Here is a 13,767-nt window from a genome sequence, read left to right on the forward strand (position 1 = left end):
AGGACTCCGTCCCCTAGTCGGCAGACGGCCCTGGGACAGGGACGTTCGCCAAAACCTCCCCAAGGCCGCTTTCCGTGACCGAGTCGGCCTCCCCGCCTGTACTCGTCCCGGCCCGAGAAACGAGACGCGGGGTGGATCGGGACCAGGCCACGCACCAGGCCGGCCGGCGCGGCATCCTCCCTCCCCCGACCTGACCTGACCTGGACGAACGCCTCCCCATCGCCCGCCCCCGCGAGGCTGATCCGTCCGGCCTGTGAGGAGGCCGCTTGTCGGGCGCCACCTGCTGCCCGGCATCCTCTTATATAGTGTTCGAGGAGGTCGACCAGGTGGCCCGGCCTGGATTGGGGGGGGGGGGCGCGGGGTGCGGTGTCCCGGGCGGCGGGGGACGGGGGGGTAGGAGTGGAGAGGGAAAGGTGGGCGTGGAGAATGCCGGGGTCGGGGGTCGGCGCGGGGCGGGGCGGGAGTTGGGGATAGGGGAGGGGCGGGAGGCCGTCTGGACATGGAGGGTCGGAAGAGCGGTGGTGACAATGATTTTCATTATCATTTAGAAAGAAGAACGTGGACTTCTTTAGAGGAGTCCTTTGAATAGCTTCTCCATTTAGTTAACATACATCCAAATGGAGGTCGGGAAACTTGGGTCCTGTTAACATATGGATGGAAGTGGAAAGAACTATCGCGATGACCGTCCTTGTGTTTCTTTTATTTTTTCTTTCTTCCTGCTCCCCAAAGCCGCCCCCCCCACCCCCGCCCCGCCCCGCCCCGCCCCGCCCCGTCCCGTCCCGTCCATAGTTGTAGGTTCCAGTGGTAGGTCTTTCGCGTTTCTGCTATGTGGGACGCCGCCTCGGCGTGGCTTGAAGGGCGATGCTGGGTCTGGGGCTGCGCCCAGGATCCGAACCGGTGAAAACCTGGGCCGTCGAAGCCGGGGGCCGGGGTGGGGGGCGCATACTTGACCGCTCGTCCACGGGCTCGGCCCCTGGCCCCTTGTTTTCTAGGGAGAGAGACAGAGAGACCCGATCCATTTTCCCTTGGCCTCTAAAGCGTGCGTGTGGTCGAAAGGCGACAGAGAGAGGGGTTCTGGTCCAGAAAGCCCCGACTGCGCTGCCGCGGGGATCGGTCGGTTCCGCCCGAACCGTCCGAGTCGGAAAGGAACGGACAGCTTTCCTCCTTTGGGCCCCTGACTTGGGGCCGACAGGGGAAGAGGAACAGGCCTCTCTCCCTCACACCCTGGTCCCTTCCTCCAGGACGCCCTCCTTCTAGTCAGCCCGCCTCTGGCTTTTCCACACGCCGACGACCGCTCGTCGGCATGGACCCACCTTCCTTGGGGGACACCACCACACGACTCTCCCACTCGTCTGCCTGCCTTTCGTTGGCGTCGCTGCCAAAGGCGAGGGGTAGGGGTGGCGGTGGCAGGGACGGCAGGGGCCCAGCGGCTCTCTGGCGGGTGAAGAAGTCTTGCTGGTTCTCCTAGGTCGGTGATCTTTCTCGATCTCCACACACATTCTTCGTTTGGGGAGCCAAGAGACGCCCTCTGAGGAATCCCTATGGCCAGGGTCGATCACTTACTCGCTCACTGCCTCGGCCTCGGCCTCGGCCTCTGTCCGTCTTGTCTCTCTCCCTCCCTCCCTCCCTCCCTCCCTCCCTCGTCGGTCTCTGTGTGTGGACGTCTAGGTGGAGGCGAGGCAGGGAGGCCACCCACCCACCCACCCACCCACCCACCTACCTCGTGGTTTACCACACGCTCTACACGGAGGTAGAATTCCCATCCCACCGAATCCATCCTTTCCACGGGACACAAGCCAGTGGCCTTCGGGAGTCTCTCTCCCCAAGGTGGCGCATCCGTCATGGCTATCTATTTCCAGAAGGTTTCCGTTTCCATCCCCTCCCCCCGAAAGAAAAAACGGCCCCACTCCCGGATCTGCCCCACCACGATCACCACCACCACTGCTGCCGCCGCCGCCGCCGCCATCTGCTGTCGCCCTCTAGGGTTGGACCGTTCTAGCTCTCTCCTCTGTGTGGAATCGCAACGTAGGTCGCCTTGGATGTCTGGCACCTCTCACTTAGCAGAAGGTTTTGGAGGCTAAGGCTGGGCCACGCTTTGGCCCGGGTCAGTGTTCCGTTCCTCCGGACGGCTTCCTCGTTTTCCACGAGAAGGAGCCGTGAAGACGGAAAGGAAGGGCGGATGGATGGCTTTTCCCGTGCTACCGAGTCCCTCTCCCCTTTTCCCCAAAGCGTGAGGGGCGGTCGAGAGGATCGTCTCTGATGACAAAAGTCAGAGGCACCCCGGGTCAGACACCGTGCGAGGCGTTGGTGTGTTCTCGAGAGGAGAACACGTCCCCGTCAACGTTTCCTGTCGTTCTCGTTCCGAAAGGATTCACGCGCCACCCCGTCTCCCTCAAGGTCTTAGGGCTGTCGTGCTCCGCAGCCGTCACGTGTCGTGGATCCTGGGCACCACCACGCCACCCCGCCCCCCCCCCCCCGCCATAGCTGTCGATCGCTATGTGGCACGCCTACGTTTGCCCAAAAGAGCAGTCCGATGGACAGCGTGGTGCTTTTCCCAGCAGGCAGGCAGGTGAGAGTCACCCCTCTAGAAGGTTTCCAAGCCCCGTTCCATTCTCAGAGGCAGCTCCTTTGGCCATCAAGGAGGCAGGCGATGGGGGTGGGGGTGGGGATGGGGATGGGGCAGGGGCCTCTGTCCCTCTGTCGCGGTAGAAATGATTGGGAAAGGAGGGACGATGGGCGTAGGTCGACCATCCTGGGCGGTGGTGCTTTGGGAGCTTTTTCTAGAAGAAGGAGCGAACGGCGTTCCCTGGGAAGGGAGGAAACCAGAGGAGGTCCCCCTCAGACCGACCTGGCACGAGAAGGACACACTCTCTCTCTCTCTCTCTCTCTCTCTCTCTCTCTCTCTCTCCCTTTTCTTCCTGACTTGAAATCAGGAGACAAAACTCCCCTGCCAAAGGGGCCCTCCCAAAACGGGGAGTGAGGAAGACCTCCTTCTCTTCACGGCTGAAGTTCTCCCTGCCTTTCCTGGACGGGAAGGATAGCACCTACGCCCGCTGCCGTCGGTGACTTTTAGTCCCCCTGGAGAGGAAGAAATTCTTTCCCGTGGCCGAACCCTGGCGGTTCGTTCGTGCTGCAGAGGACGTGACCCTCTCTGACACACCCAGGAACCTCCTCGCTCCGGGTCGAGGAGAGGGAGTTCTGTTCTGTGGTTTAGAACGGTGCTTAAAAAGGGATGTCGCTTACAAAGGGTCCTCGTCCCCCTTCCTAAACCTAAACGGACGGCTCGGCTCGGAGGCGTGAGATACGTTTCGCATCCTCCTCGTCGTCTTCACTCAAAGTTTTATTGGAGTTTGGAAGATTTTATTTTTTGTCTTTCCTTTTTCTCCCCAAAGCCCCCCGGTACATAGTTGTGTGTTCTTCGCGGTGGGTCCTTCTAGCGGTGGTATGTGGGACGCCGCCTCAGCGTGGTTTGATGAGCAGTGCCGTGTCCGCGCCCGGGATCCGAACGAACCGATGAAACACTGGGCTGCCTGCAGCGGAGCGCGCGAACTTAACCACTCGGCCACGGGGCCAGCCCCTTACTGGATTTTCAAAACAACTCCGGGGGCCGGCCCGGTGGCGCGGCGGTGAAGTTCGCACGTTCTGCTCCGCCGGCCCCGGGTTCGCCGGTCCGGATCCCGGGCGCAGGACCCGGCACCGCTTGGCGAGCCACGCTGTGGCAGGCGTCCCACCTGGAAAGTAGAGGGGGATGGGCACGGATGTCAGCTCAGGGCCAGTCTTCCTCGGCCGACAGAGGAGGATTGGTGGCAGATGTTCGCTCAGGGCTCATCTTCCTCAAAAATAAAATAATAAATCGATTCGATAAAATGTCAAATAACACAACCGCGGGATCACGCTTAGAGTCACCCTTGGCCCGATGATGCCACTCCCCACCCCCCCCACCCCCCTGCCCCCCACCATTTGGAGGTGCCGTCAGTGGGATTCGTTCCTGTTTGTCCATCTTTCTTCCTCTTTTTTTTTTTTTTTTTAAAGACTGGCACCCGAGCTCATTGCCAATCTTTTCTTTTCTTTTTATTCCTCCTCCTTCTTCTTCTTCTCCCCAGAGCACCCCAGTACCTAGTTCTATATTCTCTTTGAGGGTCCCTCTGGTTCTGCCGTGTGGGACGCCACCTCAGCGTGGTTTGATGAGCGGTGCCGTGTCCGAGCCCAGGATCCGAACCTTCCAAGCCCCGGGCCGCTGAAGCGGAGCGTGCAAACTCAACCGCTCGGCCACGGGGTCAGCCCCTTCCTTCCTTCCTTCCTTCCTTCCTTCCTTCCTTCCTTCCTTCCTTCCTTCCTTCCTTCCTAAGGAGGAGGAGGCAGGCACTGTGTGAAGTCGCCAGTGAGTCTGTGGAAAGAGACGGAGGATTTCCCATGGGAAGCCGGGGCGGGGGACACGGACCGATGTCGTGCGAACTTGAAGGTGAAAGATCAAAAAACCCACACACGCCTAGAGCGGTGGGTTGCCCGTTAGGAGTTTGCTTGCCGGGCCCATAACGCAGGGCTCATCGATGAGCCAAACCGTCCGTGATCCTCAAGCAGTCTAGTAGGGTTAGAGAAAGGAGGGGGGCACTCTTTCTGCCCCAGATGAGGCGAGTTTCTCAGACAGCCACCCTGCCCCAACATCTTCCCTCCCTGCCTCCCGGCCCTTGGTGGACTGCGGCCTAAGGGTGGGGGAATTGAAGAAAGCCGTTCAATGGAAAAAAGCCCGAGGCCATGGGAGAGAGCTTCCTGCACTTGAATGAAGCCCTGACGCCAGGCCCATCGGAATGAATGGGCCTGACCTCCCCTCCCCCCTCCCCCCTCCCCCCTCCCAGGCTGGCGACTCGGCAGTGGAAGGCTAGGGGTTTCTTCCGAAATGGTGAACCGGCCCCCTTGTCCACAGGAAAACCACACACGGGTACAGCCTAGGCCGGATCTCAGGCCAAGTCGTCAGGGTGGCAAGATGATGGCGGATGAGAGGAAACTTGTTCTGGGACCGCACCGCCCCCCCCCCATCGCCTCTCTGGCTGAGAAGAGGGCTGGGGAGCGGTGAGGGTCAGGGGGAGAGTGGGGGCGGGGCCGGGACAGGGACCACCGGGCAGTAGGACGGGAGTAGCCCTGAGGCCTGCCTGCCTGCTTCCTTCCCTGCCGGCGCAGGGCTGAGAGAGGCACGGGGCACGCTGGCTCCTGCCCCTTCACTCATTCGGGAAGCCTCCTGTTGTTGCTCCTGAGGTGCCGGCTGCGGTGACAGACAGAGCAAAACTCCTCTCTCTGTCTATTTCTTCAAAGGCCCGAGTCTGAGCTACGACAGATTCCCCTGTGGCTCGACCCGCAACCTCCCATCCTGCCAGACCAGACCCCTTGTCTAAAAACCTCCACTGGAGGAGCTCTTCCACCTGACTCGGAAAGGAAACACCAGCCCCGCCTCAGCCTCACACCCACCACCACCACCACCACCCGCCCCCCCCCCCCGCCCCACTCTCCTCCGGACCCAGATACCTAACAGAGGGAACAAAAATCCAAAAATCCTGCTGCTCTCCTTCTACCACCTCCACTTCAGAAGAGTCAGTCTCCCCCGAACACCTCAGACTCTGTGACTTCCCGCGGCCTCCCTTTCCCCGTCCCCATTCTCTCCCCGGACGGGCCCCATCTTACACTTGAACGACAGCTCCACCGCTCGGGGCAGCTGGACACGATGTCCCAAAGTGGCCCGGACGGTAGCCTGGTCGATTCCAAAGGACCCACGCACGCAGTCGGCCATAAACGTGGTGTGGAGATCGTGGACGTTTGCGGGCCTCTGATGAAATCGCTGCTCCGGGGACCCCGGCGTCTAGGACCCGTCTTCTCCGTGTTCTTCACACCGTTGCTCCTGGGCCGGTTATTCTCTTCCCTCTCACTGACCTTAACGTTTTGTCTCTGCCATTGAATTTTGACTGTGCGAATGTGACTTGCCGCTGTAGGGCTGCGTGGATCTCTCAGGCATCCTGCTGTGCCGTGCGGGGGGGGGGGGGAATCCTTGGTGGGTGGGTCGATAGACGTCCCTTTGGTTGTGCCCTGGAGGGGAGAGACAGAGGGGACGACTCAATCCACCACGAACGCTGATGTCGCTCCGATAAACCTGTAGCGGTGATTCTAGTTTATGGCCCGTGTCCTGAAAATAACTTCCCGAAGGGCCAGCCCGGCGGCACAGCGGTTAAGTTCGCACGTTCCGTTTTGTCAGCCAGGGGTTCGCAGGTTCGGATCCAGGGTGCGGACGTGGCGCCGCTTGGCGAGCCACGCTGTGGTCAGCGTCCCGCCTATCAAGGGGAGGGGGATGGGCACGGATGTTAGCTCGGGACCACTCTCCCGGGGCAAAAAGAGGAGAATTGGCAGCAGGTGTCAGCTCGGGGCTCGTCTTCCTCGAAAAATAAATTAATTAAATTAATAAAAACAACTTCCCAAACCTCTCTGATAACTTGAAGCTTTGAAGTTTTGCGAGGTGAAATCAGGTGATAAAAAAGTCCACGGACGGGGGCGGCCCCGTGGCCGAGTGGTTAAGTTCACAAGCTCCCCTTCGGCGGCCCAGGGTTTTGCCGGTTCAGATCCCGGGCACGGCACGGACACGGCACCGCTCGTCGGGCCGTGTGGAGGCGGCGTCCCACATGCCACAACTGGAAGGGCCCTCAACTAAGATAGACAACTATGTCATGGGGGGGATTGGGGGAGAAAAATCGGGAGGGGGGGAAAAGAAAACAAAAACGGAAGATTGGCAACAGGCGTTAGCTCTGTGAGGGCCGATCTTCCTCACCCAAAAACTAAAGTGAGATGAAATCAAATAAAGCGAAGGAAAAGATAAACCTATGAAATCCCATGTTTCTAAAAGTGGCCAAGTGTTTAGAAATTGGCCAAGCGACGGAATGCTCATGGGAAGGACAGTTCCTAATTGCTGGCTTCTTAGTTTTCACCAAAATTAAGGTTCGTGAGGGTTAAAAAATCTACTTAACAAATGCGATGAAAGCCACTAGGCCGGCCCGGTGGCGCGCTGGTTAAGTGTGCCTGTTCCGCTTCGCCGGCCCGGGGTTCGCCAGTTCGGATCCCGGGGGTGGACGTGGCACCGCTGGGCGAGCCACGTGGTGGTAGGCGTCCCACATATGAAATAGAGGAAGATGGGCACGGAGGTGAGCTCAGGGCCAGCCTTCCTCGGCAAAAAGAGGAGGATTGGCAGCAGTTAGCTCAGGGCTCATCGTCCTCAAAACAAAACAAAACAAAACAAAAAGCCACTAAAAGTGAATATGGGAAACATCTTTGTGTTCAAGGAAAGTGAGATGGCTGCCTTCAGGCAAGAGGGCCTAAAAAGTAAAGATCGTTTTGTCTGTGAAAAGGTGATCAAAGTTTCACGGGGAAAATAATCTGAGAAAAAGGCCTGTTCGTGGTCAAGTGGCCTAAAATTGGAACGAGTGGACAGATAGAAATGGCGAGCGATAGGATCTATGGGAGTCTATGAGGAAGCCATTGGGTGTCGGCCTAATTCGGCCTGACAGTGTTTTTCGAAAAGGGCCTGACGTGGCCGTCGAGCACGCATCGCATCGTAGATCCGCTTTACACATTTCCTACGGCAAGAACCAATGCCCTTAAGGGAAAGGAGCAGCTTCCCCGTGCTCGGGCCTTTCCTTAAGGAGAGGCATCTTTCCTTAGGCTAGGAGCGGATGGTTGCGCTCACCTTTGACCATCCGGCTCCCCTGTGACCACCCAGGCCCAGACAACAGACCTGCCACCCAGCAGTGTCTGTCGATCGCTGTGCCGACAGAGCAGTCTCGCGACTATCATCCAAGGGACCTTTCGATCCTATGTGAAACGTCCTCTCTGGGGGTCTAGAAGCACTCTGTACACCCCACTTCCCGGGCACCCTCTCTTCCTTCGGGAAGAAAGGCCCCGGGCCACAGTCCTCACATTTTAGCTCAGAATAAACGCACCCCGATTTTCACGGATAGATTGGTTCCGGATTATTTCCGTCGACAGAATGGAATCAAGTCAATGAGTTTCAAGATCGGAGGGAAGCTGATGCAAAATCAGAATTTGTTTTTCTCACTCCCGAAAGGATACTTTTCTCTAACTTCTAGTCTCCTCCTGATAAAGACATTGGAAAATGTTTCTCTTGACCTCTGAGGGAATCGACACCAAAGACAGAGATCCTCCATTTTGTCAGAATGATTTCCTAGGCCTCCAATGGAGGAGGCCTCCCTCGGACGGGAGCTCAGCTTTTGTTTTGCAACAGTTTTCCTCTCTCTGCTTGCCTTTAACATCTCCTTTCCCGTTCTTCTTTTTTGGAAGGGAAATACGTGCACCGCTGGGGAAAAAAAAAAAAAAAGAATTTTCTAAATGACCAAAGAAGATCTACGACTGTTGTTATTTTGGTTTCACGGAGCAGTTCCACGTCCACATTTACTCCATTTTAAACACCCACACACACTCACAGCACGGCGCTGTGAGGATGTCCCGGGGAACTCGATTTGTGGAGGGAATGGCTGTGAGGTCTCTGCCCCCCAACCCCCACCATTTGGGTGCTTCTGCTTGTTGATGAGGACGGGAAGCCCTGCTGAAATCCATATTCTTATCACCACACGTGCATCTGCACCCATGCTCCCCCCCGTGTGTCGTCTTTGGGCTTTGCTGTGGCCCCGTGCGGAGGGAGACCTGTTTTGTGTTGTAAACTTTTCCGCGGCCAAGCGGCTCGGTCCTTTCCTCTACGACTTGTGGGCTCTGTCTGTCCGTCTGCCTTAGAGAGACCCTCTGGGCCGGAAGTGACAGGCTGCACACAATTCCTGACAGACTGCGGACAATTCCTCCGTCGTCACGGTCCTTCTCTGATGACGTGCATGGTTTCGGTTTGACAGCGACCCCCACCCCCCACCCCGCCGTGATTTTCTAAGTCCTCCCGGGAGCCCGGGAAGTGCTCGGGCCGCTCCGGGAAGCGGGGGCCGGCAGCCCCGGCCTGCCCCGTGGCATCTCCGGGGACTTTTCCACCTCTGTCCGCGTCAGCCAGCCGGCAGCCCCGCGCCCGGCCCGGCCCAGAAGTCACGTGGGGAGTCTGTCCTCTTCCTGGCAAGCCCACCCACCCCACCCCCCTCCCCGCCGATTTTCCAACACCTCCTTCTGCACCCAGGGTTGCCCTGTGCTGCCTGGGAGCTCCGAGGTGGACACACTGGGGCCTCACGTGGTGACCTCCCGGCCGCCCCAAGCGGGCCCAGAGAGAAAGAGAGAGAGAGAGAGACAGAGAGAGACAGAGACAGAGACAGAGACAGAGAGAGACAGAGACAGAGACAGAGGCAGAGAGAGACCTGACCCGGCGGTGGGCTCAGGCTGTGCACTCTCGCTGGCTGGTGACCCGGTTCCCTCCCGCTGACCCCTCCGCGCCGGTCGTTGGGCGCCATCTGGCGGCCGCTTTTACAGAGTGGCCCTCCTCCGGAGCCCCGGCGACATGAGCAAGGGATGGGACTCGCAGGACGTCTGTGTGGTTTCCAGTGTGGGGCTGTGTGGAACAGAGCTGCTAAGAACATTCATGCCCCGGATTCTGTGTGAATGAACAGGAACGTGGCCGCAGCCCCCACCCCGCCCCCCGCCCCAGCCCCCGGGAGTGGTGGGAGTGGTGCCCTCCAGACCACCCTCGGGTTGGATGCCTCCCTCCCTGGAAGGACTCACGGGACTCCACAAAAGCTGACTTCCTGGAGGTCCAGCGGAGACCCCCAAGGCCCAAGGCCCCCCCCCCACCCACCCACCACAGATCACTGTGGAAGCCTTAATGACCCAAGGCTCCAGCTACATACAGACGCTCTTAGGAGGCAAGATACACCAAAGGCTTATGTAGGTTGCCACTTTCGGTGGTTGTTTCCGCGGCGTGTCAGTTTTGGAACCCGCCACGCCCTTTTTCACAGAGGCCATACCGTTTCCCTTCACCACCAGTGAGGCGGGAGTGACTGACTTGGCTTCTCCGCGACCTGACTAGCAGTTTGATCCTGTTCCGGTATTTGGAAGAAGGCAGTCTCACCCATGTGTTCCCACAATGTCTCCCTCTAATTTTCTCACTTGCTTTTCCAGGGAACAGCTCACATCTTTTCATGCGCTTATCGGTCATCCATGCGTACCTCCTCCACCCCAGGTGAAAGTGCCTGCTCTGTCTATTGGTCTTCCATTCTTTTTGTATTTTTCAGTGTTGATTTCCCCCGGGTCTCCACTCCATTGTGGGTTTTGTTTTTTGTTTTTTGTTTTTTGTTTTTTTTTTTTGCTTAAAGATTGTCACCTGAGCTAGGCACTGTTGCGCTGCTTCCTCAGTTTCAGAGGGTACCTTTTTCAGGGTTGCTTTTTGACCGGGTCTCCTCGCCATTGTATTTTTTTATTTTTTATTTTTTTGCTTAAAGATTGCCACATGAGCTAGCCTCTGTTGCCCATCTTCTTCGGTTTCAGAGGGTAGATTTCTCAGTGTTGCTTTTTCGCCAGCTCTCCACGCCCTTGCGTCTTTTTTTTTTCTGCTTGAAGGCTGCAACCTGAGCTAGCTTCTTTTGCCCATGTTCGTCAGTTTCAGAGGGTGGATTTCTCCGTGTTGCTTTTTCCCCAGGTCTCCACACCCTTGTGTGTTTCTTTGGCTTAACGATTGCCACCTGAGGTAGCCTCTGTTGCCCATCTTCCTCCGTTTCAGAGGGTGGATTTCTCAGTGTTGCCTTTTCGCCAGCTCCCCACGCCCTTGTGTGTTTCTTTTGCTTAAAGATTGTCACCTGAGCTAGGCACTGTGGCCCTGCTTCCTCAGTTTCAGAGGGTACCTTTTTCAGGGTTGCTTTTTGACCGGGTCTCCTCGCCATTGTATTTTTTTATTTTATTTTTTTTGCTTAAAGATTGCCACCTGAGCTAGCCTCTGTTGCGCTTCTTTCTCAGTTCTAGAGGGTAGATTTCTCCGTGTTGCTTTTTCCCCAGGTCTCCACGCACTTCCTTTTATTTTTCCTTAAAAATTGCCACCTGAGCTAGCCTCTGTTGTCCATCTTCGTCGGTTTCAGAGGGTAGATTTCTCACTGTTGCTTTTTTGCCAGGTCTGCACGCCCTTGTGTTTTTTTTCTGCTTAAAGGTTGCAACCTGAGCTAGCTTCTTTTGCCCATGTTCCTCAGTTTCAGAGGGTGGATTTCTCAGTGTTGCCTTTTCCCCAGCTCCCCACGCCCTTGTGTGTTTCTTTTGCTTAAAGATTGCCACCTGAAGCCAGCCTCTCTTGCCCATCTTCCTCAGTTTCAGAGGGTAGATATTTCAGGGTTGCTTTTTCCCCAGGTCTCCACGCCTTTGGGTTTTGTTTTTGCTTAACGAGTGCCACCTGAGCTAGCCTCTCTTGCCCATCTTCCTCAGTTTCAGAGGGTAGATATTTCAGGGTTGCTTTGTCCCCAGGGCTCCACGCCTTTGTGCTTTGTTTTTGCTTAAGGATTGCCACCTGAGGTAGCCTCTCTTGCCCATGTTCCTCAGTTTCAGAGGGTGGATTTCTCCGTGTTGCTTTTTCCCCAGGCCTCCACGCCCTTGTGTGTTTCTTTTGCTTAACGATTGCCACCTGAGCTAGCCTCTGTTGCCCATCTTCGTCCGTTTCAGAGGGTGGATTTCTCAGTGTTGCCTTTTCGCCAGCTCCCCACGCCCTTGTGTGTTTCATTTGCTTAAAGATTGTCACCTGAGCTAGGCACTGTTGCCCTGCTTCCTCAGTTTCAGAGGGTACCTTTTTCAGGGTTGCTTTTTGACCGGGTCTCCTCGCCATTGTATTTTTTTATTTTATTTTTTTTGCTTAAAGATTGCCACCTGAGCTAGCCTCTGTTGCGCTTCTTTCTCAGTTCTAGAGGGTAGATTTCTCCGTGTTGCTTTTTCCCCAGGTCTCCACGCACTTCCTTTTATTTTTCCTTAAAAATTGCCACCTGAGCTAGCCTCTGTTGTCCATCTTCGTCGGTTTCAGAGGGTAGATTTCTCACTGTGGCTTTTTTGCCAGGTCTGCACGCCCTTGTGTTTTTTTTCTGCTTAAAGGTTGCAACCTGAGCTAGCTTCTTTTGCCCATGTTCCTCAGTTTCAGAGGGTGGATTTCTCCGTGTTGCTTTTTCCCCAGGCCTCCACGCCCTTGTGTGTTTCTTTTGCTTAACGATTGCCACCTGAGCTAGCCTCTGTTGCCCATCTTCGTCCGTTTCAGAGGGTGGATTTCTCAGTGTTGCCTTTTCCCCAGCTCCCCACGCCCTTGTGTGTTTCTTTTGCTTAAAGATTGCCACCTGAAGCCAGCCTCTCTTGCCCATCTTCCTCAGTTTCAGAGGGTAGATATTTCAGGGTTGCTTTTTCCCCAGGTCTCCACGCCTTTGTGCTTTGTTTTTGCTTAACGAGTGCCACCTGAGCTAGCCTCTCTTGCCCATCTTCCTCAGTTTCAGAGGGTAGATATTTCAGGGTTGCTTTGTCCCCAGGGCTCCACGCCTTTGTGCTTTGTTTTTGCTTAAGGATTGCCACCTGAGGTAGCCTCTCTTGCCCATCTTCCTCAGTTTCAGAGGGTGGATTTCTCCGTGTTGCTTTTTCCCCAGGTCTCCACGCCCTTGTGTGTTTCTTTTGCTTAAAGATTGCCACCTGAGCTAGCCTCTGTTGCCCATCTTCGTCCGTTTCAGAGGGTGGATTTCTCAGTGTTGCCTTTTCGCCAGCTCCCCACGCCCTTGTGTGTTTCTTTTGCTTAAAGATTGTCACCTGAGCTAGGCACTGTTGCCCTGCTTCCTCAGTTTCAGAGGGTACCTTTTTCAGGGTTGCTTTTTGACCGGGTCTCCTCGCCATTGTATTTTTTTATTTTATTTTTTTTGCTTAAAGATTGCCACCTGAGCTAGCCTCTGTTGCGCTTCTTTCTCAGTTCTAGAGGGTAGATTTCTCCGTGTTGCTTTTTCCCCAGGTCTCCACGCACTTCCTTTTATTTTTCCTTAAAAATTGCCACCTGAGCTAGCCTCTGTTGTCCATCTTCGTCGGTTTCAGAGGGTAGATTTCTCACTGTTGCTTTTTTGCCAGGTCTGCACGCCCTTGTGTTTTTTTTCTGCTTAAAGGTTGCAACCTGAGCTAGCTTCTTTTGCCCATGTTCCTCAGTTTCAGAGGGTGGATTTCTCCGTGTTGCTTTTTCCCCAGGCCTCCACGCCCTTGTGTGTTTCTTTTGCTTAACGATTGCCACCTGAGCTAGCCTCTGTTGCCCATCTTCGTCCGTTTCAGAGGGTGGATTTCTCAGTGTTGCCTTTTCCCCAGCTCCCCACGCCCTTGTGTGTTTCTTTTGCTTAAAGATTGCCACCTGAAGCCAGCCTCTCTTGCCCATCTTCCTCAGTTTCAGAGGGTAGATATTTCAGGGTTGCTTTTTCCCCAGGTCTCCACGCCTTTGTGCTTTGTTTTTGCTTAACGAGTGCCACCTGAGCTAGCCTCTCTTGCCCATCTTCCTCAGTTTCAGAGGGTAGATATTTCAGGGTTGCTTTGTCCCCAGGGCTCCACGCCTTTGTGCTTTGTTTTTGCTTAAGGATTGCCACCTGAGGTAGCCTCTCTTGCCCATCTTCCTCAGTTTCAGAGGGTGGATTTCTCCGTGTTGCTTTTTCCCCAGGTCTCCACGCCCTTGTGTGTTTCTTTTGCTTAAAGATTGCCACCTGAGCTAGCCTCTGTTGCCCATCTTCGTCCGTTTCAGAGGGTGGATTTCTCAGTGTTGCCTTTTCGCCAGCTCCCCACGCCCTTGTGTGTTTCTTTTGCTTAAAGATTGTCACC

The sequence above is a fragment of the Equus asinus genome, chromosome 29 (assembly GCF_041296235.1).
Source record: "Equus asinus isolate D_3611 breed Donkey chromosome 29, EquAss-T2T_v2, whole genome shotgun sequence".
NCBI lineage: Eukaryota > Metazoa > Chordata > Mammalia > Perissodactyla > Equidae > Equus > Equus asinus.